This window comes from Lissotriton helveticus (genome assembly GCF_964261635.1).
Source record: "Lissotriton helveticus chromosome 1_1 unlocalized genomic scaffold, aLisHel1.1 SUPER_1_unloc_67, whole genome shotgun sequence".
Lineage (NCBI taxonomy): Eukaryota > Metazoa > Chordata > Amphibia > Caudata > Salamandridae > Lissotriton > Lissotriton helveticus.
The window spans coordinates 212,031-238,278 of record NW_027611711.1 but is presented as its reverse complement, the minus strand read 5'-3'; the positions used below and the strand labels follow the sequence as shown (position 1 = coordinate 238,278).

Genomic DNA, 26,248 nt, shown 5'->3' with positions numbered 1-26,248 from the left:
GCCTGCATACAACAATCCATGGCTGTATCCCATAAAACATCCTTACCTTTTAACAAAAAGAACCCAAGACCTTCTGGACTTTATTCAGTTCACCAGACGCATCTCCCAGTCGATTGACATTAGTTATAGGACTCAGAGTTAAGGAACAGAAATGCCTCACAGTAGCCAACAATCTAGCACCTAAAAAAAGAGCACAATAAAGGTGTCTGGTCTCTGTCACAAGGGTTGGTAATTAAATGCCACTCTAGATTTTTACATAGTGACTTTTCCGGGCTCAGCTCTGTAGGATAGCAAAGGGCGCCAGTCCTTTGTTTATTATTAGAATGCGTTCTAAAAGGAGCAATGTTATCAAAGGCATAATTTAAAGCCTTACACCAGTCCGCTAAGGTGTGGTTTATGTCGTGTTCCTTTGAGGTTACAGAGAAATTCAATTTTTCAGCGATAGGAGTAATGCGCTGACATTTTCAAGAGACTCTTTTGCTCAGGTCTTGTTTCTTAGGCAACCCTGCTTTAGGTATTTGAAAGAAGAGTACTGAGTGGTCAGTCCACGTCAAAGGCATGGGCTTCACAAGTCAGTGCAGTAGAGGTGGTGAAGATTAATGAGTGGTCAGTCCACGTCAAAGGCATGGGCTTCACAAGTCAGTGCAGTAGAGGTGGTGAAGATTAATGAGTGGTCAGTCCACGTCAAGGCATGGGCTTCACAAGTCAGTGCAGTAGAGGTGGTGAAGAGTAATGAGTGGTCAGTCCACGTCAAAGGCATGGGCTTCACAAGTTAGTGCAGTAGAGGTGGTGAAGATTAAGTCCAATATTGTGGCGCACCGAGTGAGTAGAGCCTGTAATCTTTCGTTGCAGTCCTCAAGTCTTTAAGTCTGATAATAGTTTTGCTACTTCCATATCTAAAAAATCTTATACACCATAATTACAATCCCCAAGCAGGAGAAATGTTTGTGATGACTACACATAAGTCGCTAAATAAAATAGTCAGGTTCCAAACAACTAGTCTGCTAATTTGCCCCTACAGCTCTGGATGTGGGGCTTGAAAGACTTACTCTGCTCAATCGGGGAAGTCCTTCTGCAGACCGGGATATCAAAAAGATACAGCACAGTCTATAAAAAACATAAAGATGGTATATACAATAAAAACAGAAGCAGCCAAGTTTTTGTCTTTAAATTTAAAAGTATTAAGAAGTACTAATGCTCTGTTTTCACTTGCCTGCAAGGTCCGCTGTGTATTCCTTATATATTTCTCTGAGAGAAAGCATGAGTGACTGTGCAAAAGGGCTATAGATTTGTTACCACAATTCCTAGATGGAGACGGGGTAGTCATGTTCGGTGGCTGCGAAAACCATTGTCTACCTTTCTAGGTTTAGGGATGCTTATAGTTTTGTTGCTTGCTGTTGCATTATTTTTCTGCTTTACTGAGGGTGTTATACTCCTTTTTTTCCTGCACTAGTACTTTGAGGAGCTGTTCCTGCCCGGGTGGCCATTTTGTTCGGCTACACTCTCCCTCCGAGAAAGCGCTCTAGTCGATGCAGGCGTCCTGCCTAACCCCTACTCAATGCCCCCAGATCGGACGCGTGCAGCTCGCTTAATTTTCCCAATGGCCCCAAGCGCCGGGATGCCTCCAGGTAGCTGTGCGCTTTACAAATACTGGATTTACAAGTTACTATTTATTTTACACAATGTTTCTTACTGAAACATGGCTGCAGATGAGCTCTGGCCCTGATGTAGCTGCAACTTTACTGTTTAACTATGCTATAGTCAGGAAAGGCAGGGACTCCAAGACAGGTGGTGGCATTGCTATAATTTATAAAATGTCCTACATGTGCAAATTTGAAGACCTGCCATTTACGAGCTGTGAGGCAGCTTTATTTAAGCTTGCCCTGACCCCTAAGTTCACCTTCTCAGGCATACTAGTTTATCGTTCCCCTGGGCCATCCGGTCCATGGGCTTCATCCTTTCCTGACCTAATAACCCCTTTTCTCTTAAATGCCACCAACTTCTCCATCTTGGCGACCTTAACTTACGTTTGGATGACTCTGCATGTACTAATAGCGCTACTTTTATCTGGCAGCATTGAATATTGCACTTTGCAACTCCGGTCCCATTCATGTGGCCGACCACCTACTCGACCCTATTTTCTCCAGTTTATCCAACATTCAAAGCCCACCAGCTCTTCCCTAATGTTGGTCTGATCACTTTGCGATCGGCTTGGTTTCGAGATCTCAGTGAACTCACCTGTAGCCGCACCTAGCATCAGGAAACCAACTATGAACTGGGGAAAACTGGACATTGAAGCTCTCAATAAGATTCTGTCTTCCAATGTCCTATCACAAAACAAATGTCTGTCACTCTTTCGGGTGTCGTCCAAAAGTGGCTTTTACATGCCATTGATCCCTGTCTTCCACCCTCTATTAAGAAGGTGAACAACCACCGCCCCCTGCCCCTTGGTTCACTGAGAATTTAAAAACAGAGAAAATCAAATGCAAAGCTTTGGAAGGAAGCTGAAGGAGGAACTATGCGCCGGACACCAAACTCGCATATAAAAGGGAAAAAAGAGAATACCACACTCTCTGTAAGTCAGCTCGTGCTGAATATGTCTCCTCGACCATCTCTAGTGCGCTGAATTGTTCCAAGACATTATTTAAAATGGTCAAAGAACTTTCTGGATCTGAAACTCAATCTACTCCCCCTTACCTGAATGGTTTACAATGTGAAGACGTAGAGAAATTCTTCCTCCATAAAGTGGAGAAAATATACTCTGAAATGAAGGGCATAAAACCAGGTACCCCCCCTTCAGCAAGCACCTACATCCCCTCAAGCAGCCAGAACTATCTCTCACAGTGACAACAGGATCGCTGAATCCACGAATAAACTGGAAATGTGGGCTCCATTAGATATGAACTCCCTTATACGACTCATAGCCAGTATTAAATCTGGCTCACCCTGTGACCCTCTTCCGATCTAGGTGCTCCAGCAGCTTGAGTCGCTTTCACTCACAATAATCATGGAACTCTTGAATGCCACCTTACAGGAGGCAATGGTTCCCCCAGAGTGGAAACATGCAATGGTGCTTCCTCTTCTGAAGAAGGCTAACTACCGGCCTATTTCATTGCTCAACGCAAAAAGAACAATGGATGGACAGAATGCAGAACAATGTCATATATTCACCCCAGTACAGCGATCTGGGCCTAAATCCATTGTTTTTTCCTCACTATCCCAATCCAGTTTGGACCCGGCCATATGGAAATCAGTCTTGACCCTGCACCCAATGGGAACAGTCCAGCCCGAACTGCCAGGCCAGGTACTTCCGGAGCGATAGTCGCGCTATATAAACCCCAATAAATATCAAATATCAAATACTCCCTGGAATGGAATCAAGCATCCTAGGACCGGTGTCGGGCTTTCAACCCTCCTCAGCCAGGATAGCTTGACTTCAGTGGCATGGAGAGCACGGGACCCACGTCTGGGCATACCTGTCCCACTCGGGTGACAAATGGAAAAACAATTCATGGACATAATGCAGAACAATATCATACATTTAAAATAGTACAACGATCTGGGCCTAAATCCATAGTTTTTTTGCTCACCATGCCATTCCAGCTTGGAAACAGCAATATGCAAATCAGTCTTGACCCTGCTTCCAATGGGAAAAGTCCAGCCCGAACTGCCAGGACAGGTCCTTCCTGGAATGGAAACAAGCATCCTAGGACCGGTGTCGAGCTTTCAGCCCTCATCAGCCAGGATAGCTTGACTCCAGTGGCATGGAAAGCACGGGACCCACGTCTCGGTATACCCGTCACACTCGGGGTGACAAATGCAAAAAGAACAATTGATGGACAGAATGCACAACAATGTCATACATTCACCCCAGTACAGCGATCTGGCCCTAAATCTATTGTTTTTTTAATCACTATGCCATTCCTGTTTGGACCCAGCCATATGTAAATTTGTCTTGACCCTGCAACCAATGGGAACAGTCCAGCCCGAACTGCCAGGTCGGTCTTCCCTGTACTGGAAACAAGCATCCATCAGCCAGGATAGCTTGACTCCAGTGGCATGGAGAGCAAGGGACCAATGTTTGGGCATACCCGCCCCACTTGGGGTGACAAATGCAAAAAGAACAATTGATGGACAGAATGCATAACAATGTCTTACATTCACCCCAGTACAGCGATCTATGCCTAAATCCATCGTTTTTTTTGCTCACCATCCCATTCCAGTTTAGATCCAGCTATATGCAAATCAGTCTTGACCCTGCACCCACCCAATGGGAACAGTCCCGTTCTGAATTCCGTCCATCAATTGTGTGTCTTTTGCTTTCTCGCCCTAAGTGCGCCGGTAGTATGCCTAGACGTGGGTCCCAGGCTCAATGTGCCACTGGAATCAAGCTATCCTGGCTGATGGGGGTTGAAAGTCCAAAACCGGTCCTAGGATGCTGGTTACCGGTCCAGGGAGGACCTGGCTTGGCAGTTCAGACTGGACTGTTCCCATGAGGCACAGGGTCAAGACTGATTTGCATATGGCCAGGTCTAAACTGGGGTGGCATGGTGAGCAAAAGAATGATGGATTTAACCCAGATCTCTTGACTGGGGGTGAATGTTTTGATTTGTTCTGCATTCCGTCCATCAATTGTGTGTCTTTGTTTTTTATTTCATTGCTCCTGGCCTTCTTGAAAATCCCAGAAAGACACATTAATTCACAGCTATCTCAGTTTGTCGAGTCACAACATTTTTTACACTCATCTCAGTCAGGCTTTAGAGACAGCTTTTCAACTGAAACTACCCTTCTTGGAGTTACGGAAAGGCTGCAACACCGTTTAGATTCTTGAGACACATGGCCCTCATATTACTTGATTTGAGAGCAGCTTTCGACACGGTGTCTGACACCGTGTTAGTGAAAGCCTTACGATCTTTGGGTGTTACCAGGCCGGCACTCAACTGGCGTATCTCTTTTCTCGCCGACTGAACGTTCCAGGTCTTCGCCCCAACGGACAGTTCAGTTACTCATTCCTCTCCCGTGACTGGCGCCTAGACTCCGAAAAAACCACAGAACGCTACATGTGGTAGAAATATGCTCTGGCTACTGAAATAACTCAATGGACTGAGAGCGCCTGGGCAAGAGAGACCCCCGGCAGTGACAGAGCTCACCTTTGGAAGGCAGTGAGTAGGGGACAGAATTATCCAAACCCTGACTAACACTGAGGCATGCACCCCTCTACCCATGAAGCTGAGTCGGGTTACAAGGTGCCAAGTGCTCCGAAGAGGCGTTGTGTTAGACATAGGTCGTGAAGTCTCCCCTCCCCCACATCTCAGCCTCCATTTCCTTGGCGATACAGAGACAGGCTTGCCCTTTTTAAACCCCAAATATACTTCTTTTTACATAATTATATTTTCATTTTATATAATGAAAACGTAGCTGAAATAACACCTGTACTTCACTTGATAACTCATCCCCGATTCTCCTGCACGTAGAAGCATGATCACAGTGCACGCACTCTTCAGCAATCACCATTACTGGGAAGAGATCGGCTCAACCAATCAGCACGTGCTCTTCAGCCATCACTGTGAAGAGATCGGCTCAACCAATCAGCATGCTTAGAATGCTACAACTAATACTGTCATTTGTCTGCATTATAGGCCTTGTGAGAGTGAGAAGTATGGACATCGACCGGAAAGTAAGAGTGTGCCTATCTGGGTGTGGTATGATGAGGGAGAGAGGATATAAACTTGTTTTTAACATGCCGTCTGGCATTAACAGTTGTTAATTGTCTGTCCCCTCGTTGCATTCCCTCGCCTTTGGCTCTTTCACTTAACAGCAGTTAACATCCTTTGCAGGGCGTTATTCTTGTTTGTTAACGACCTCAGAAGCAGGCGATAAGGCTTAAGGGATAAACTGTGATAAAAGCAAATCGAAAGTCCTCCCAAGAGGCTTGATACTATAGTCGGTTCTTTTCTGCCGTACGGCACACTCATTCACACATTCAATGTACACTTATGTCAGTCATGCCTTCAGTCATTCCAAGCGGCCCTCGAAGGTAAGCTTTGTATCGCTTCTACATGGTACAGGAATGTATGCCAATAATTTCTTGGGTATTTAAAAGAGACAAAGTTTCAGAGGGTTAGGTGCTTCTTGTCACACCTACACAACCATATCTAGGTGCTTCCGGGCGCTACAGCAGGGTCCAGTTATTTTATTTAGCCCTTAATACTGGCCTTCAGAAAACAGTTCTCTGCATTCAGACAAATAAAGAAGCTAACACACAGGGAATAAACACCAATTTTTGATAGATACTCCCAATCCTATTTTAACTCTCCACTGTCCATCTACACAATTCTGGCCCCACACCTGCACTTCACCATACGGCTTTTGGATAAAAGATCATCAGTAAAGTGCCCCTTTTTAGGAAGCCCATCTGTGATTTTGCCATTAGAGGACCGGCATAACTCTACTTCTTGGATACTGTGACGGGGCTCCCGTTTATGCTGGACCTCCCACTCCCTTGTGAGTGGAAAAAGCCCGAAAGTCCCTCCTTTTTGTATACAGTTCTTTGCACGGCTAAACCCCGTGGGACTTATTTTTGGTGGGTAAGATTTGGTCTGTCCCCCTCAAATTTGGATTACACACCACTATATTTGAGTGGTCACATTCCAAGTGAGGGTGTATTTTATTCACCCAAACTAGACACTCCCAACCAGGCAATGGAAGGCCAGGTTTTGAGTTATGGTGAGGACTAAACAGTAGTGGGCCTCGACAGTGATGGCGCAACTGGAAGCCAATCAGAAGATTGGCAATCACTATCAGACATGAAGAGGGAATGGGTTAAAATCACCTTACATGATTTTTATATAATGCTGGAGTCTGGGCGACAGCCCATTTTCTGGCATATGTGTATTTTTTATGTATTAGAATATGATTTGAGAAGGCTGGCTTAATGATCTCTTCGCCATGTGGGCACTCTCTGACAAATTCAGGTGGCCAGTCTTTTTCAGCTAGAAGAATGTCATAACCCTTAGATAGCTTCTCCCAAAAGAGTGCTTTTATTTTCCTAGTTATGTCCCCCTCCATCCGGAGCGTTATTTCATATAACTTATGGGGTACACTAACCCTAGTGTCAGCAGTTTCAACTTGAATGTACTCATTCAAGTCCACTGTCTCCAGATGATCCTTCAGGATCTTGCGAGGTCTGGTGACTTCTGCTGCGCTGTCTAGCATTGTCTGAGCCCACTCCCCGTTCTTGAGTGGTGTCCTCAAGATCCTCGGCATGTCTGATTTTTAGACCTGCTACCTTCTTTTTGGTGAATTGAGTTTTATTTTTCTGAACATGTTGATCGTCTTTGAACTTCACGCGTTCTAGCCTTGTGTTCTGACCGTCCTCTTCTTTCTTTCCGATTTCTGTGAGGAAGTCTGAAAAGGTACGAGAGGAACGTGTATCAGTATCTTGATATCTATCAGGTTTTCTCAAATTATCCCTATTCATGAGGTTATACCTCTTTTCAGAGGGCTCCTTTTGAGGAGACCTACCTCTGGACTGAGAACGCTTCTCTTTAGGAAGTGTCTGTTTAGTGTTTTCCCACTTCTTTTTAGGAGTAGTGAGATTATTTTTAATAAAGACTTTTTCATGATTTTCAGTCAGTTCAGGTTTTACTGGTTTACCACCCAAACTGTCTCTGCCTAAATCTTCATAGGATTTTTTAAATGAATCTTACAAGTTCATATGGTTGCTCAGTAATATCAAGTTATTTTAGTTTTTGGCAGATTGCCATGAATACTGCTTCACCTTTAATTTTAGCTAATAATATAGCCGAGACCTGTTTGAAATCTTTTAGTAATTTCATACCAAGATATAAGGCAGGTTCTGGTCCGTATTCATTTTGAATCTGTTTCAGGACGTCTGGTATCACTGCCATAGATGGAACGCCATGTGTTTTTGTGTAGATTGCAGCAAAGACTGTACCCCAAGTGCTCTAAAATTACATCGAGTCCATGAACATGTCCTGTTTATTTAAAATCGCTTTTTTCATGAAAAAAGAAAATATAGTCATGCTCCAATAAGATTCCTTTATTTTGGTTTCAATATGACCATCTTACATTTGAATGCAGTGCTCTTTAACTATATCATGTCTATATAGTGGACTAATTCCTTTCGATACCACAGAACACTACAGATAAGTTCTGGCTTAAAAAGCCCCTAACTAATGTTACTAAGTGATCCGTTTCTAATTGTATTCTGGTCTGTCTGGCACATTACTAATAGTATCAAAATAGGGTACATAATGATATGATGATTTAATTCATAAATATGTAACTTGACTTAGAATACAACGATTAGCCACCTTCCAGCTTTGTCAGAAATCTGTGCCCCAAGAACCACCTGTGCCCCTCTCTTTACTAGAATCACCACCCCCTTTGTTACAGTCGTATGGGATGTGCAAGCTACCTGAGAGATCCAGTTTTGGGCCCTAAAAAGATCCAAGGCCTCCTCCTTTGATAGGTGGGTTTCCTGCACAATGATGATCTGGGCGGAACAATCCTTCAGGTACTGTAGAATTTTGTCCTGCCTCGCTTGTACTCTAAGACCATTGACATTCCAGGACAGGATTTTAATTTGTATTGTTTTCCCTCCCTTCTCACCCATCTTTCTTGGGGATCAAAGAACCAGCACCAAAATTCCAAACACCTAATCAATACTAAAAACTTTATAGAGGCAATAGAGGATCTTTTTTTTGTCTTTTACCCCACAGCTCCCCATCCTGTGCTCTCCCAATACCCCACTCCCCATGGGAAACCCTCCCCTATTTCTTCATGAACCAAGGCCATATGGGTGTCCCCCCAGAGCGGACCTGATATTTGAAAGTAGATATAAGGTGTAAAAAAATTATATCTAAATGCATTTTGCCATTACCTTTTTATTAAGCTTGAAAAATTCATACCCTTAGGATAAGATCAAAGGATTTTACGCCCTATCCCAATAGTGTAGTAATAATGTAGTAGTGTAGTAATAATGCGATACAATTCAGGAGAGAGGTCTAGCCCCCTGGTTGTAAGTTTTTAATAAAATCGTCCAACGTTTCTACAGAATGGAAGATGTGCATCTTGTTATTTAACATAACCTTTAAAAAAGCTGAAAATCTCAGCTGTACAGAGGCTCCTAAACTCTTTAGCCTATCGATCCTTTGTCCCATCTTCCACTGCCTATTAGAGGTGGTCCATCACCGTTTTTTAGCTTTTGGTGCAGTGAGCTAAAAAACGGTGATAGATCTTGGTGCAGTGAGCTAAAAAACGGTGATGGATCGAGCCCTGATCTTTTGACGGGGTATGAGTGTTCTGCTTAGTTCAGATGCTCTGTACATCACCACCCCCTTTCATGAATCGTTTTGGCCACTATAGGAGTGGCAGGGTATGCTCAGATGTGAGTCCCTTGCTCACTGCACCATCAGGATTCAAGCCAGCCGGGCCGAAGACGGCTGCAATGCCAGAAACCGGTCCCCGGAAGCTTGTTTCCTTTCCAGTAAAGAATTGGCTTGGTAGTTTGGTCTGCCCTATTCCCATGATGCACTGGGCCAGGGACCGACTAATTTGCATATAGCCAGGTTCTGAACTGGGATGGTGCAGTGAGCTAAAAAACGGTGATGGATCAAGCCCTGATCTTTTGACGGGGTATGAGTGTTCTGCTTAATTCAGATGCTCTGTCCATCACCACCCCCTTTCATGAATTATTAGAGGTGGTAGCAGAAACATCTGATCTAATCTCGTATCTAGCACCATCCACCTCAATAAATGTAATCCCCAGGGTTTTTGATAGTATTTTCTCTTTCAGAGAATACATTAGAAAATTAATTACAATTTTCCTGTGTTTAGACCTGTTTGTATGTCTTTTGCTTTGTCCTCTTCTGACTCCTCCATCTGAAGCTTATTCTTAATCAGTTTTACTACATATGATTTAATATCACCACCCTCTCTGCTTCCAGGTACTATCAGGATTTTCAAATTATTTTGTCTCTGGAAATTTTCTAACCTTTCGATCCTGTCCAAATTCTCTCTCTCTGCAGTCTTTAGTTTGTCTATTTCTGCGCAGTTTGCCTGTACAGTTTCCCTAAGCTCTATGACCTCCTCCTCTAATGCTGTAGTTCCGCTACTGAGGTCATCTATCTTTCTTTCCATTACCTCACAGGCCTTCTTTATCTCCAATTGATTCGACTCTGATATTTCAAACCTGTTTTTGATTTCCGCTGATAATACTGCTAAGTGGCTCCAACAGATGAGTCCTCCTTCTGTAGGTGGTGAGGGCCCTGTGCGAGGTCTTCAGAGATAGGGACTAGGCTACATGGATTTTTAGCGGAAAGCTGATTGCCTGTGTCGGTATCAGAGTCGGTATTCATCTGAGACTTTGCTACCCCGTCTCCATGGCCCACCTTACCGGGATCATCTAGGTGGCTTTTAGGAGTTACAAGCTTGGGACAGAACTGATTATGACATTTTTGGCCCGTCGGAGCTGTTGAAGATTCCACACCATTTCAAGATTTCCTTGAGTGACTTTGTTTCATCTAGTACCTTTTCTGATGATTGGGACTTCGAGACTGTTAATAATATGATGTCAGATGTAGAAATGTCTGCAAAATTCACAAATCGTGAATATTTAGTAGGTTCATCGGATTATGAGCAAATGTATTGTTATAATCACTATGGTCATCATTTCTTGCATAAATCTGCAAATCCTACAATGTATTAACTTATAACCAATAGGAACATTGTCCTACGCCACCAAAGGGTAGCTCAAAAACATTTTATGGCAAATTTCCATACTTTTCAGGTTTTAATGTTTCAAATCCAGAATCATTTTACTTTAAAAATGTTAATAAGACAGGAATGAAAAGTATGTTGAAATATACCAAGCAAATTTATTCTGCGGCCTTTTATGCTCACCTGTCTTCACTAGATTTTGACTTTTGGAAAGACAACATTAAGACAAAAACTGTCTGGGGCACAAAAGACTGGCAAGTGCAGGGATTGGAAGCCTTATTTAGAGCCTGCATCATCCCAGAGGAAATAATGTTTTTGAATGACACTGTCCAGCAGACGTCTTGTCTTTTGTTAGCCAAGATAAAAAACTTGAACAAATAATCCATACCTACACCTACACCTGATAGGAACAACACTACAGTGGGGGAGGTCGACGTACATACTATTTTGCTTCACAACAGAACAGATCCTGATTGGAAAAAATGGTTAATCTGGCCCACAAACACCTGTCAAGATAGATCTCTGAAAAAGACACAAGGGTTCACATTCACTAGGCCAGATCCAAGATATGTTCAGAGACAGCATCCAGGAATAGTAACATCATACAGTGTAGGGAAACTGTGCCTTGAGTGGCTACACAAATCTACACTAAAGGAAGTAAAACAACACTTCTCTTTACTTAAAGATGGTGCTGATCTGAGGGACTCCTTACAAGTACCTACTAAACCGCGTCATAAACGTTTTATATATGCCGGTATCTATGCATTGTATAATGAAGCATGGAAGATTACACAAGCAGAGACTGCAGAACGAATACGAGAAATTGATCGTATTAATTTAGAGAAATCTCTCTCTGTAGTTGACAATGGGTTAACGGCTCTGTCATCCAGGATATATTCTTTGGACAGCATAGCATCCTCTGCCATAGACATAATAGAACAGGACTTGGTCATGTTGCAACATGGTCAGTCGCAACTACGTTCTATAATGCTATGAGGCTGGACGTTACAAAACCTACATTCAGGCTATGTGCCTTGGCGCCTAATCAACACCACGTCACTGTTTTCAGAATTTAATCTCACTGATAGATCAATCTGGCACAGAGGGGAGCAGACTATATGGGGCTGCGCATTGAAAAACTGGAAAGATTGCCATTAACTGTCGCTGAAAGACCAGCCACAGAATGGATAATACACTGAACAATCACTCTGCCTATTACAATTTTCCATTTTCAGTATTGCTTAAAACATATACCAGCAGGCACATATGAAAGGTTGGGTAAAGAATACATCAAGACATCCTGGTACTTACCATATACACACAGATGTTGGAGTGGGGGGAAATAAGTGTTTCTTAGTGGTAAAAATTGTGAAAACGCACTAAGCGGTTCTCTCCTTTGCCAGGGTATTAATTTACACAGGGCCTGCAATGGTTCCTCTAACAACTTATCCTGCCACCTGCAAGGTTCACCAGCTGCAGTGATTGATCCAATTTTTGGACAGCTTTCTAATGGAAGTTACCTCATGTTGAATGATCACAGCTGCTGTGGCATGTTGCCAGGTTTGCCCTATCTCGTAACTGTGTCAGCCAGGGTCACTTGCTGTATGCAAGTATTGTTTCCAAAAACCAAGACAGACTGGGAGTCACAACTTTGGCCTTCACTGAACATCTCTTCTATACGAATTGATACTTTAAGCAGAATGAAAGCCATTCTTTTGCAAAAAACGGTGTCATTGACCTCGGCCAAAGAGACGTATGATCTACAAGTCGCAAGGACTTCTGCAGAGATACATGCCCTTTTAACAACAAATTGCCCTATACAGTTCTCAGAAATGTTAAGTCGTATCTTAAACATGTCTGATACGAGAGGTATTGTACAAGTATTTAAGACAGTTTTTTTCGGGACTGTTAGCACCTTTTGAAGCAGTCCTAGGCATATTTCCAAACTTCGTGCACTCTGTGTTTGGCGGACTGCCTCTCGTTCTGGGACTCGCAGCAGGGATACTATTTTTGCTGCTACTGCTCCGATATGGCAATCCAAATAACCAGCGATACCCAGTTCACTGTGGAGAACACTCTACTGGTGATGAAGTGTTGTGAGCGCATAGTCCAAATTTTGGGATTAACTCGTTTAAAAGAATTGAATACTACATGGTTTATGTCATTTAGACCAATCTGGCAAGATTGCATCTTACTTGTTCTACGATACCTGCTATGCGGAGAAAAATGCGTGTTAGACATCTGTCTCTAGCTCCCATTAGTCCTGCCAACGGATGCTGATATTTTGCTTGGACCAGTAACGGCTCATGCACTGTGTTGTCCCCAACGGCTACCAATCCTGATGACTGCAAAAAACACAGTTGATGGACAGAATGTAGAACAATGTAATACATTCACCCCAGTACAAGGATCTGGGCCTAAATCCATCGTTTTTTGCACTCCACACCACCCTGGGTTAGACACTGGCTATATGCAAATCAGCTCTGACCCTGTGCCTCATGGGAACAGTCCAGTCCGAACTACCAAGCCATGTCTTTCCCAGACCGGAATCAAGCATCCAAGGACCGGTTTCTGGCTATCAGCCTTCATCAGCCTGGATAGCTTGACTCCAGTGGTGTGGAGAGCCTGGGACTCACGTCTGAGCATACCCAGCCCACTCGGGGTGAAAATTGCAAAAAACACAGTTGATGGACAGAATGTAGAACAATGTCATACATTCACCCCAGTACAAGGATCTGGGCCTAAATCCATCGTTTTTTTGCACTCCACACCACCCTGGGTTAGACACTGGCTATATGCAAATCAGCTCTGACCCTGTGCCTCATGGGAACAGTCCAGTCCGAACTACCAAGCCATGTCTTTCCCAGACCGGAATCAAGCATCCAAGGACCGGTTTCTGGCTATCAGCCATCATCAGCCTGGATAGCTTGACTCCAGTGGTGTGGAGAGCCTGGGACTCACGTCTGAGCATACCCAGCCCACTCGGGGTGAAAATTGCAAAAAACACAGTTGATGGACAGAATGTAGAACAATGTCATACATTCACCCCAGTACAAGGATCTGGGCCTAAATCCATCGTTTTTTTGCACTCCACACCACCCTGGGTTAGACACTGGCAATATGCAGATCAGCTCTGACTCTGTGCCTTATGGGAACAGTCCAGTCCGAACTACCAAGCCATGTCTTTCCCAGACCGGAATCAAGCATCCAAGGACCGGTTTCTGGCTATCAGCCTTCATCAGCCTGGATAGCTTGACTCCAGTGGTGTGGAGAGCCTGGGACTCACGTCTGAGCATACCCAGCCCACTCGGGGTGAAAATTGCAAAAAACACAGTTGATGGACAGAATGTAGAACAATGTCATACATTCACCCCATTACAAGGATCTGGGCCTAAATCCATCGTTTTTTTGCACTCCACACCACCCTGGGTTAGACACTGGCTATATGCAGATCAGCTATGACCCTGTGCCTCATGGGAACAGTCCAGTCCGAACTACCAATCCTGATGACAGCATTCATTGAGATCTCACAGATGCACCATGCTACTGCTGAGGTACGAGACGAAAGCGGCACACAGGTTCCTTCAAATTCAAACATAGCTAATGCTACCAACGCGGACGGCGATGCTTCACATCTATGTGCGATTGATCTACTTAACGAGGTAATCCAACTTTCACCTACAATGGTAGACAAATTCTTTACAGACTTAGAAGACTTGATATTTCCCCAAACAATAACACTGACTTTTGATTTGGCACACAGTGTCTGAGAGACTCTGAATTCGACCTTCATTTTTAATTTTTTCAAAACAAAGTTTCTAACTTTGGAACTCTTTTTTCTATGATTAATTTTTGTTTTTCCAAATTTGTAATTTTTCATTTTTTGGCACAAAGTAATCTGCTTAAAGTAGAACTATTCATAGAGAACCAGAATTCTTTGAAAAATCTTCCAAGTAAGACAATATTTGGTCTCGACTTTTTCTTCTGTATTTAAGAGCCATTTCATAAATGTATTTTTGTGATTCATTCGGGTAGCATTTTCAAGTATCAAATGATCTGCTTTGAATGAAACATTGCTTCAAATGCGTACAGCACAAATGCTTTTTTTTGTGTACAACCAATTCTAATGCATTTTTAATGTATTTTGGGTGGGTTTTTAACATATCATGTTTAGATATGTTTTTATTTGTTTAGAACTTAGTATTGTCGTACTTAAGAAAGTGGAGTGGGTGTTGTGTGGTGTTTTAGGCCCTGAGTGAATTTTCCTGAGTCATGACCTTATATAGGTACAATTAACATTGCCCTTATATAGGCATAGAAATAAAGCCCTTATTTAGGCAAAGCCCATGCTACTCAAATACAGGCATGGCTACTTCCACCCGTACCAAACGTCACAACGATTTGCTTGAATATTGATTTCTCTAAGAACTCAGTTACTTACAATGAACAACTATTCCCCAGGGGTTCATTATGACGTTCATATGCCCGACTTTACGTCAAACTATGGCATTCCTAAACACCTTCAAGGTATAAATATACCTTCACTTGCTGTGGCAAACTACGGTGGTTTGGAGCTGTTCGTCTATCTACTTGCCCGACGCAGCTCGCTACAGCAAGTGCCGAAGGACGCCGACTCTCCAGCTGACGCACTGATCAGGAAGCTGCCCTGCTCCTGATGAGAATCCAGCTCCAGTGTTTCTGGCTCCCCTTGCGGGATGTTGGGAAATCGAGTCCCGAGGCTGAGATACCAGACATCCTTCATTCTAACCAAGGTATGGAGCTGATTAGAACCTAGAGGAACCTTTGGTAGAGTCTTGGCAAAGAAAACTAAAACCTATGCTACACAATACCTACTTCTTCAAGCGTACTAGACTTAGGTTAGGTACATTGGGGTAGGCGTATTTTAGAAGCACCAGGGAGTATTTTAGCCTGTGTATTTATGTATGTATTTTTATATGGCTTAGAAACCATATAATGCTCTTACAGTATTATTGTATATTACTATTTACGCTGTACGCATTATACTTTGAAGTCTGCTTAACGATTGTAGCAGTTCACTTCTCTTGCATGAGAAAGAAGACTGTTCAATAAACCTTTTATTGAAAAAGCCTGTCTCTCTATTTCTCTGCAACTCTGTAGAAACTAAGCATGCACGATTGACTGAGTGAAATACTTATCTATTGTTTCCGCGACTCTAAGAGATATATTCTTATTCTTGGGAAACAAAGTTGTCATGTTTATGCGGTTGTCAGAAACTAATCCCTTCTTGTGTATTCGAGAAAGTTTCTAGTGACCTCTGAGTTCGCTGGCACACACACAATTAAGTTTAGTATATTCGATAGAGGCCTAGTTGACCTAAGTCCTACGTTAAATCTATAGGATATATTATTCCAATGAGCAGAGCCTATTGGGAATATAGGAACTACACTACAGGACAACATGGATTTGTCTCAGTTAACCCTTTTAGTATGGAAGCTAACCGAAGAAATGCAGGAACTAAGGTAGGAAAACCAGGCCCTTAGACAAGAGCTGGATAGAACCCGAAGAGAATTTACTAATTGGAGAGACTCACAACCAGGAGAAAACAAACCTATCATTGCTCCCGGTAAATTTGGTCCCTCATCTGTTTTTAGGGCTCGCCCCTTTTCTATTTCGCAGAAATAGAAAACAGGGTCGTGAGCCCTTATGTCGCTGATCTGCATCTTTCCCCAAAGGCTCTATTGAGGCAGCTGATTGGCTCTCTTCAAGCCGGATTCCTAACAGCTCACGAGAAATAGAATTACGTGACAAGCTCCTCGTGCACGAGCTTGCCTGAGCCTTCTGCCTATCAGCCTGCCAGTTCTCCTCCCCTAATTATTCACTTCACTTATTCATGGCCGTGACTCTGGCTCTTCAAAGGCTCTGCCCTCCCCACCCCCGCCTGCACTTCACGTGCCCCTGTCGCTTTATCTGCTTGCCTTCTGTCCCTTAATCTCCCTGTGACTCCCCCTCACCTCTCCCACTCCACTGTTTCAGGCCTCCACCATTTGCTCAGGACATTGCTTGTTTTTTTTGTCCCCTCTTGGAACAGACCTCGCCCGACCCCCTCCCTGTTCTCACAGTGCCCGCCTCCCTGCCCCCAACACAAAATACCTCCAGATGATGAAAGGCCCCTGCATGCTACCAAGGTCTCTCTCCTGTAGGCACCCCCCCCCCCCTTCCCCCTCCGAACAACCCCCTGCCCGTGGAGGTGCCTTCACCTGACTATGGAAGTGCCTTCATAGTGCGTTCTTTCTTGTTGTTGGAATGTTTACCATTTATTGCAGTATTATCCTTGTTTCCTGATGCTGAGCATTAGCAAAACACATTTTTTTTCTCTCCTTGCTGACGCTGTTTAAGGGCTGCAGTAATTGGTCTCTGTGTGGCCATGACACTGAGTAATGAGGGCAGAGTGGCCACGTCCATTTCACCTACACTAACTTGTTTGCATTTTTCTCCTGTGTTCCGTGAATTCATTTTAATCTAGCGCTTAATGCTGCGCTCAATCTGTTTCTAAGCTCCCAGACGCCTGGCAGTTCGGAGTATTCACAAGAAATATGTACAGATGTCAGTCGTTCACTTCTTTACATGAGTTGACTAGATTTGCACATGTTGCCAATACACAAACTTGAATAGAACAGCGCGATCCGATAACCCCCTTGGGCCTGGGTATGTTCAATACTCAAACAGCAACAGAAGTACGTATGGCAGTTTACACAAATCCTATACTTTCAGACATACATCTTGCTCAGCACACGTTGCGTTTAATTGTTTACATGTGCTGAACATTTCAAACTTTATTATTTTCAACAAGGAATGAATGTCCTTTACTCCAGCTTTTTTGCGATGCCTATATTTGTGTGAATCAAGTCCCGGATGGGGAACGACCGGCGTCCTGTGAATAGCCACAGGTGTGACTTGTGTGTCTACGTCACACCGTATTGTGCCTGGCCACGCCCTTGAAATCCACACTGTGTATTGGTAAAATGCAGCATGAACCTATCCTTGGGAGCAGCGGCGTGCATGGTGTAATGTGGTGGGTGGGGGGTTGGTTACAATACTAGATCATGCACATCAAGGGGCGTTACACCTCTGAAAGTAGAATTGTATAACATATGACATATATAGAATGACGTAACCGTATGCATATTTACAGTCATTGTCTCAAAGAAATGTAGTAAATTGTCAAGAATCACACATTTATTAGTCAATTGTTGCAGCTGAGATTTCAACCCAGGTTGCAAGGTTCCAAAGTCGCCCTCTAGCCGCTATACCACGCGTACATCCTTTCCCCTTTCATTACATCTGTGGCTAAAACACTTGGCTGTCGCGTTTGTAATTACCATCTCCAAATGGAATTGCTCAGTGCATTCCAAACTACTGATGTGATGTTTGCACTTAAACGTTCCTTGTGCTTTCACAAAAACCTTGCTGTGAGGCCCAGGAACACACACTGGTCTGTCCCTGAAACCAGGTCTAGAATTTGGATTAAAAAGTAGACAGTTTAGCCAGTGCACACGCACTCCTCCCCTCCCCTTTAATTCCTCCCGTCCCCTCTACTCCTCTTTAATTCCTTCTCTTCTAGCTCTCGCTTCCATTTCTTCCTTTTCGGTTCATTCTTTTACATCTCTTGAATTTTTCTTCTCTCCTCCTGTCGGCCCTTTCTTCTAGCAATTCATTCCCTTCCATTCCTCCACCTGTTATTTTTAATATTAACCCCTTCCATGCTCATGACGGAACGGTTCCGTCATCAGCGTCGGTGCTCCGGTGCTGATGACAAAACATTTCCGTCATGAGTCAATGTGATTTATGACCCTTCAGCACTGCAGCGAAATTCGCGCAGCACTGAAGAGGTTAATATTAATACATCTAAGTCATGTAAATACAACACATATTGCATTACAAATGCTATAGGTGTCTGTTTGCAAAAGTTAACACTATTGGCATTGTAAATGACAAAGTTATTAATTTCGCTATTTTCAAAACAAAAACATAAATAAAAAATGTGTCATTTACAATACTAATACCTCTAACTTTACTAATGCGAGCCCTATTGCATTGCAAATGCTTGTTTCCCCTAGTACATAAGGCCCTAACAATGATCAGAACCTGCAAGTCACCGTGGTAACTCCAATCCCAGTTCCCTTGGCAAACCCGGAACGATTTACTGGTGGTAGTAGTCATTTTACTACTTTTATGAGCCAATGCCAGTTACACTTTTTATGTATACCGCAGGTTTTTTCCACCGACACCTCCAAGATAGCTTTCATCATCTCTTATTTAGGAGGCGTATCGCCCACCTGGGCTATGCCTTTGGTTGACACAAATAATACTTTATTGCACAATCTAGCTGCTTTTAAAACAGCTATGTCCAGTTTACTTGCCAAACATGTTTTTATTCAAGCATCCGATAACAAGCTTTTAAATCTACGCCAGGGGTCCAAGGATCTTTAACCTATGTAACAAATTTCAACAGATTGTTATCAGAAACACACTGGCCGGAGGAGAAAAGAATATCTTTATTCTATCGGGCCTTAGAGATGAATTAAAAGATTCTTTGGCACACATTGTTAATTTGCCTGAGGACTACGCAGAATTTTTAGATCTAGTGGTTAAGTTAGATCACAGATTGGGAGAGCAAAATAGTGAAAGACCCAGAAGTAATTTAAGAACTTGGCATTTTAGAGTTGAGAAAAAAGAAACAGAAGAAAAGAACACACACGTGGAACCAATGCAGATTGGTGGTCTGTTTATCAGTCGATAAACACAAAACATCAGCACCACCCTATAAAGTAGGGGCTCTCGTCTGGTTATCATCCAGAAATATCAAGATTGAAGGCCCCAAGAAACTAAAACCTAGGTTAATTGGCCCCTTTCCCATAAATAACATTTTGAATCCAGTTTCAATGAGATTAACTTTGCCCTCTGAATATGCCATCCACCTAGTTTTTCATGTATCTTTGCTCAAACCACATGATCCCTCCACACGAAAAGACAACCCTCCTCCACCTGTTGTAGTTGGAGACAATATTGCATATGAAGTAAATCGCATTATAGATGCAAAACGTATACATGGTCGATTACAGTATTTAATTGACTGGAAGGGTTATAATGTGTCAGAAAATCCTGGGAACCAGAAACACATGCACATACTCCAAGATTGGTCAGATCTTTCCATGCCTTGCATCCGGAAAAACCCTGTCACATACGGTCTTGGCATGTACACGTGAATTACCTGGGAAAGATCTAAGGACCAAATCACCTTCACATGCACACGTGAGAAAACCTGAGACCCAAAGCTATTTAAACTCCACCTACTTGGTTTCCGATGCTTCGCTTCGTGCCTAAACACTCACCTGACTCCGGACCTGGGTGGCAGATCATCTGAAGCTTTTCAGCGCTCCACCCTGCTTCCTTCCCTGTCTTCACTCAGTGTCTTAGGCTGTGTTCTTGCTGTTCGGTGCACATTTCAGACGTTCCTTCCTGTTTCTGAATTTCCGGGTCCAAATCCTCTCCCAGCATGGTTTCCGATTTCCTGCAAAAGAGAAAAGAAAAGAGATTCAACAAAGGGTTGCCCAGCAACACCTCGCTCTGAATGGTAAAGCGTTAGCATGCTTGAACACATACCAGTAAGAATTTAAACTTTATCAGAACTGTGGCAGAGACCTCTTGACCTTCTATAAATCAAGAGAACGTTTTGAAACTCTTTCTGAAACAATCCAAGGACTTTATGGACATTGAGTAAGTGAAGAACGTTAAAGTAAAACGGACATTTGTGTAAATACCTTGAGTCTGATTAGAAGACTGAAAGGGAACAGAGAGCTTGATTGCTATTATCATTTATGTATATTTAATGTGAAATTACGGAGCAAATATTGTAAAGGAAATCAGTAACTCTTGTGATAATTTGAGCAATCACAGATTATTAGTGCACCTGTAGTGTTTTTTTTGTTTATTCTTTCTTTTAGTTTCAAGAATCCTTTTGAGAAATGGTCAAGGGTAATTCAGGTATACCCAATTAAGAGTTCCAAAGCAGATGTTTGACCTAAAGAAGTGATTTAGGATGTTCAGATTAATCGGGTACATTTATCAGATTATACACGAGGTGAAAACTGAAGCCCAGTAACAATTTGCCTTTCTCGAGAGACATTCTACACCACTGAATTGTCAAGTCGGTCTACAAGAATCCAGTGTGTCTTCTCTTTTCTCTCGTCCCTATTCCCCTCCCTCCCCCGGGGTTCGATCAGGGCGGCAAGTGAATCTTATCCTTGCCTCTCTGGTGGAGTTCAGAGGGAGTTTGGTAATAGCAGCATCAAGGAAGGAACAAACCGGAGTACAGGTGGGTGAATTCATGACACCCTGGGCCCCGGGGACCACCACCTCCAAGGGGCTTTGTACTCGTTGGGAGGGGGGCCGCGCAGCCCCCATTCTAGAGCCCTTGATGGCCTGGGGACCATCACCCCCTAGAGCCATCTGCAATGTCTCCCGCTATGCCATAGCAAACTCTACTTTGCTTCTTGGAAGCGAGAGCAGGAAACTTGCTCTCGCTTCCAAGAAGCAAAGCAGAATTGCTTTTGGGCAAAGGGAGCTGCATGTTAGCAGCTCCCCTTGCCCAAAAGCAATTATGGCTCCCGCAGGAGGCAAGGAGCCGGCAGGGACCGTGGGGCATTGGGGCTCCCTCCAAATTAAGGGTCAGCCCCTGGGGATGGGGTCCCTGAGGCCAGAAATTGCATGGGAGGGGGGCACAAAGCCCCCTCTTCTTTAGTTTAGATTTTTTTTAAATGGAAGGGAAGCCCTGGGGGATGTGGTTCCGGGACTAGAGGTGGCCCAGGGGAGTGAGGCCACGCTGCCCCCTCCCGGCAATTTTTTTTTTACACAAGGCCAGGTCCTGGGGGATTGGGTCCCCGGGGTCACAAGTGACCTAGGGGACCCCCTCCCTGCAAAAAAATAAATAAAACAAGGCCAGGCCCCCTTCCTATTTTTTTTAAATGCTCAGGCCCTGGGAGATGAGATCCCCAGGGCCCAAAAATTGTTAAGAGAAGGCGGGCCACACAGCCCCCTCCTAAAAAACGAAAAAGAAAACCTAACCTGGATCTCGCCGGAGGCCCCGCCCCCTCCCTGCACCACTTGAAAACACACCTTCTGGCGTGTTTTGGGTTGGGGATGAAGTCCCCTCGCATCTTATGGGTCCTTAAGGGCCAACTAGCCCACCAGGTACCTCCAGCAAGCACCACACAGTGGGATTGCTGAAAGGTGGTACGAGGCCACACCTTTGTTTACACCACTTTGCAAACGCGCCTTGTGGCGCATTGCTGATGGGGCAATGAGGTTCTGTTGTGTCCTGAGGCCCTCAGGACTAAAGTTTACAAACCATTCTCAATGTTGCCATCGAAAAGGGTACCATCAGCAACGAAGACAGAAACTACCTCACCAAATCCAATCTTGCAATACCCTACATTTACATGATACCTAAGATTCACAAACATGCAACCATACCTCCGTTTAGACCGATTGTCTCTACCATCAATTCATTACATGAACCGATTGGACGAATCTGGACAAACATTTACAGCCCTTGGTACAATCCATGAGTACATACATCAGAGAGACCACTGACTTTTTAAACATCTTAGAAACCATCCAGGACTATATATATCTATACCCCATGACAAAGGCATGGAGGGAGTTGAATCTTTTCTCCTGACCACAGACAAACCTGATGACCACGACTGCTCTGCACGTGACTTAAGTGATGCCTCAGAGGTCAGAACCCGTAGGTCTATCTCTTCAACACCTTCTACCTTACAAGAAAAGAGGATATAAAACGGAAACACAGTCTGTTGTTTTAGACAAAACTATAGATGCTAAATAGCTGGAACTACATTTACTGACTCCTCTTTGATAACGGAGTGATTTCACACCCCATACAATCTCTCTGATCCTTATAAAAATGTACATATTCGCACTTTAGTTTAACTGCTGTTAAAATTAGTCTGAAAAATGCAGCTTTTTATCCCATTTCCAGTTAATAAGATTTGCACTGGAAATGGCGACTAATCTCCTGAAAAAAATGACATCCCGCCGCCAACCCCCACAGCATCCCCCCGCCCCCTCAAGGCCAACCTCACCACTCTCAAACTTCACCAGCCGCCACTGCACTCTGGAAGCCCATAGTTGGGGGGCAAGGACAGGCAGCAGAACAGGGGTGTAGTTACAAGGAGTTGGACTCACAAGAGGAAGAGTCATGAAAGGCGGAGTCTGACAGTCGAAATACACATCTAGGGCCAGATGTACCATAATTTTTCAACCCTTTTGCGACTTCAAAAACTGGTAGTGGTATGTACCAACGCTATTTTGCGAGTCACACACTCGCTATTAGGAAGGGGCGTGCCAAGAGCGTCACTTCCTAATACCATTGTTTACACTCGCAGTTTACAACATTCACAAACGGGAAGGGGTCCCGAGGGGACACTTTCCCATTTGTGAATGGGTGCGAAAATATTTTTTAAGAGAAGGCAGTGGTCCCAATTTAGGTAATCGCAATTTGCGAATCCCTTTTGCAAATGAAAGAAGCCTTTCCTAAATGCGAACTGTGCATTTAGGAAAGGCTAATTACCATCAACTTCAAGTTGATGGTAACCATGTGCAAACTGTGAAAAATGTACAAAAATGCATTGTTCAAAGTGCCATGTAGCGGCATGTGGGTGCTTTACAAGTACACACTTCTCTTTTGGGGGTAGTAATTCGGGGGGGGGGAGGCTTAGGCCCCTAGGCACCCTTGGCTTTGCATTCGCTGATTGCGATTACCAATTTGGTAATTGCAAATTAGCAAATGCAAAACCCTTCATTCCTATGGGTTTTTAGGGCTATAGGAATGAATGAAGTCATATTACCTAATAGCGATTCGCTATTTACAGAATCGCTATTAGGTAATGTTAAGGAATCGCAAAATAATTTGCAATTCCTAAATAAATTGCATTTTGAGATTCCAAAATAGCGATTCGGTAAAATTCGCTATTTCAGAATAAAAACATTTAAAATCCAAATCACATGTGACCAGAAAAAAAAAGAATCAATGTTACAAAATCAATTTCATAGGCATATAAAAACCCCAATAGCCAATTGCACGAATATAGATAAAAGGACTACCACGTTAGGGGTATTTTCAAGAAAGGCAGCAAGGCAGCAAAAAGGAAAACAATGATCATATGTGTACAGTTGATGCTTATGTAGCATTTATCATAGGGTACCTTTTTTGTCTGAGACGAACGGCTGCTACTAAGAAGCTTGCAATATTAAATATCTCCCATGGATCAATCAACATTTGGAGTTAAATTAAAGCAGGTTTAACCTGTACAAAACATTTTTTCTCTTAAAATAGGAACTAAGAACTTCCTGCGAATCACAGTATAATGGTCGCAAAACATTATAAAATGCATAGTATCCTGTGGTGAGAATTTGTCACAGGTACACGGACTCAAATCTTCTTGCCTACTCCATCCTTGGGAATTACCTAAAAAGAAGTGAATTAGGTTAAAACAGAACCTAGTTAAAAGCAAACGGTGGAAGGGTTTAGTAACAATTCTCAGGTAAGGTTCAGTCCGAGGGGAGGTTTTTAACCAAAAATAAGCCTTTACTGATGGTTTCAGTAGCTCCCGCTCCTCACGCTCCACCGACTGGAAATTCAAGAATTGGGTTTTAATCCAAGTCAGGTCCTCTTTTTTTATCATATCCGGTGAATTAAAAAGAACTGGGCGCCCCAATTTTAACATGCTGTGCTTAACGTAATAACGCCACGGGATACTACTAGCTTTAGTCCCTAATAATCTGATGGTTAAATGTTGAGTCTAGATTAAGCCAGGTCTGACACATACATTACCCCTAGCAGAATGGACAGAGAATGGTGACCATACGCGTTTGTTAAAGCTCAGAGAGCGGGGAACGTCGTATATGCTCGGAGAGGTTATTAAGAAATTCATTGACGTTCCATTAGTGGCATGTGAATTAAAAGAAAGTAATGAAGTGAGATTTCCTGGACATTTGCTTGTTCGTCATGAACTGGGTTCTGAATGCAGGGCACCTGGACTTTGCTCTACAAGTTTCCTCACCCTTGTCCTGAGGAGGCCAAGAAGGATATAAAGGCTGATAAGTGTCAATTCTTGATGGATAACAAAAATTGAAGTTAATTGGGGGACTGATAAGAATGTATGCAAAAATGTATTTTCAACTTTCTGGACCCCCACCATATACTTATAATCCCAGATGGGTAATGTGACTGCTATAAAGAATGTGTGCCATGCAGACAGTGTTGCCTCCCCCATTGGGGAGTGGGGGCGTCGCCCCCCCCTGCTTTCTTGGCGTGCGAGAAAGCAGAAACATAATGGTATTAAGTTTCATTTTATGTTTCTGCCTTCTTGTACGGCGAGAAAGCAGAAGTGCCTTTTTGGGGTGGGCAGTCCTGCTCCAGGGCAGGGGGGAGTGGCTTGCCCACTGTTGTGCATGCTGAGTGTTTGATCGGCTCCAGGGCCGACCAAACAGTCAGTACGTACAACAGTGGGCAAGCCACTCCCCCCTGCCCTGGAGCAGGACCGCCCACTCTCTCCTTTTTCTCTATTAGGCTGGTGCAGCGGCCTACAATGGAGAAAATGGCCCGGGTGGGGCGTGCTCCAATGCGCCTCACCACTTGTGATTGGTGGAGCCTGGAGGGGAGGGACGCTGCCTTTGCTGATGACGAGAGCTGCAGGCACAGAAAACGCAGGATGGCGGGAGCGGGAGCCGGGACCCATCCAGAAGCGGGACGGTAAGTTTTATGTAATATATTTTTTTTAATTAAATGAACCCCTCCCCCCTCCGTGACGACCCAATTTCCACCCCCCCCACCCGCCCGTCATGCGGGCCGCGTCTGGAAGTACATCTAGAAGGCCTTACATCATAATTAAGTCGTTTAATGTGACTAAACAACAATGGCCTCGAGGAAACCCTCCACGCGGTAGCTACTAAAGATGGTAATTCACTCTGGGGCTCAAGCATGGAGGCAGGGATAAAGAATCTGAAGCGATAATTCTGTATCCGTGAAAAATAATGTTGTAGAGGGTGTGACATTTACACGTCTTAAGATATGCAGAAATGTGGACAGGTTGTAGGTATTTACACTGCATTTGTCTGTACCTTCCCCGTGCATCGTCCAGGCCAGGCCCCCTACGAGCCTTCATGGCCCCCAGGTAGAGTCCAGGCACTGGGCCAGCTGCATAGAATGCCGCGCTCACCTGTCACAGCTGCATTATGTGACAACTGATATCTGTAGAAGGGCAGTAGACGGTGCTTTCCTGCCTGCCACCCCATGGGCTTCTCTCGCCCCTGCTGCTAGGATCAGGATTCAGCTAATGAGCAGGGCGAGCAGAATATTCCCAGAGAGGCACCTAGCGCCCACTTAATTAATAATTAAAAGCTCGGGTCCACCGGGAGCTGAATTCCAAAGACGGCGAGG

General features: G+C 43.9%; 1 protein-coding gene across 2 annotated transcripts in view; it reads right to left on the bottom strand.

Annotated features, from left to right (window-relative positions):
* LOC144806381 (uncharacterized) overlaps window positions 1-26,248 on the bottom strand; it is a 41,837-nt gene that overhangs the window by 11,635 nt on the left and 3,954 nt on the right. For both annotated transcript variants that reach the window (XM_078672745.1, XM_078672744.1), the window contains exon 3: window positions 20,118-20,296. The gene's annotated coding sequence lies outside the window, so the exon portion shown is untranslated. The remainder of the gene's footprint in view (window positions 1-20,117; window positions 20,297-26,248) is intronic.